Below are 639 nucleotides of genomic sequence, written 5' to 3'. Positions count from 1 at the left end.
TCTCAAAATACACCAAATAAGTATATTCTAGAGTGATTTATTTTGGTTTCCTTCACTATATTTTACCATATACATTTCAAGACTATCAATAGTAGCTATCCTTTACCTCAAAATATTGATTAAAAAAAAAAGAAACAAAACAAAACAAAAATCATCAGGAAATCTGAAAATTCAAGCCAGATGCTTGGGGACAATTTGTGCAATTATACTTTTAAAAGCTAACATATTTGATGCCTCATAATCTGCCTTATCTCTTGCCATCCATTTAAAGAAAAAGAACAAAAACCAGAGGGCCAAGACTTAATACTTTTCATTCTAAATGGGAAAAAAGAATTTCAAAGAGCATTGTTTTTCAGCAATTTGAATCTAATTTTTCATTTCTAATACAATTATTTAAGAAGGACATAATTTCAAATTGTTTAATTGGACTTTAGAATAATGTTTAGTTTTGCTGATAAGCCATGTAAAGGGTAAGAACACAGATTCTAGAGCCAGATCTTGTAGAATCAAAATCTGATTCTTCCATTTATTTGCAATATGCTGTCTCTTGCCTCACTTTATCATCTGTTATGGGGGTCAACAAACTCTTTACGTAAAAGGCATCAGACAGTATACATTTGAGGCTTTACAGGCCACAGT

The sequence above is a fragment of the Cebus imitator genome, unplaced genomic scaffold (genome assembly GCF_001604975.1).
Source record: "Cebus imitator isolate Cc_AM_T3 unplaced genomic scaffold, Cebus_imitator-1.0 Scaffold188, whole genome shotgun sequence".
In the NCBI taxonomy this organism is placed as follows: domain Eukaryota; kingdom Metazoa; phylum Chordata; class Mammalia; order Primates; family Cebidae; genus Cebus; species Cebus imitator.
Note: the sequence above shows the minus strand (reverse complement) of the source record.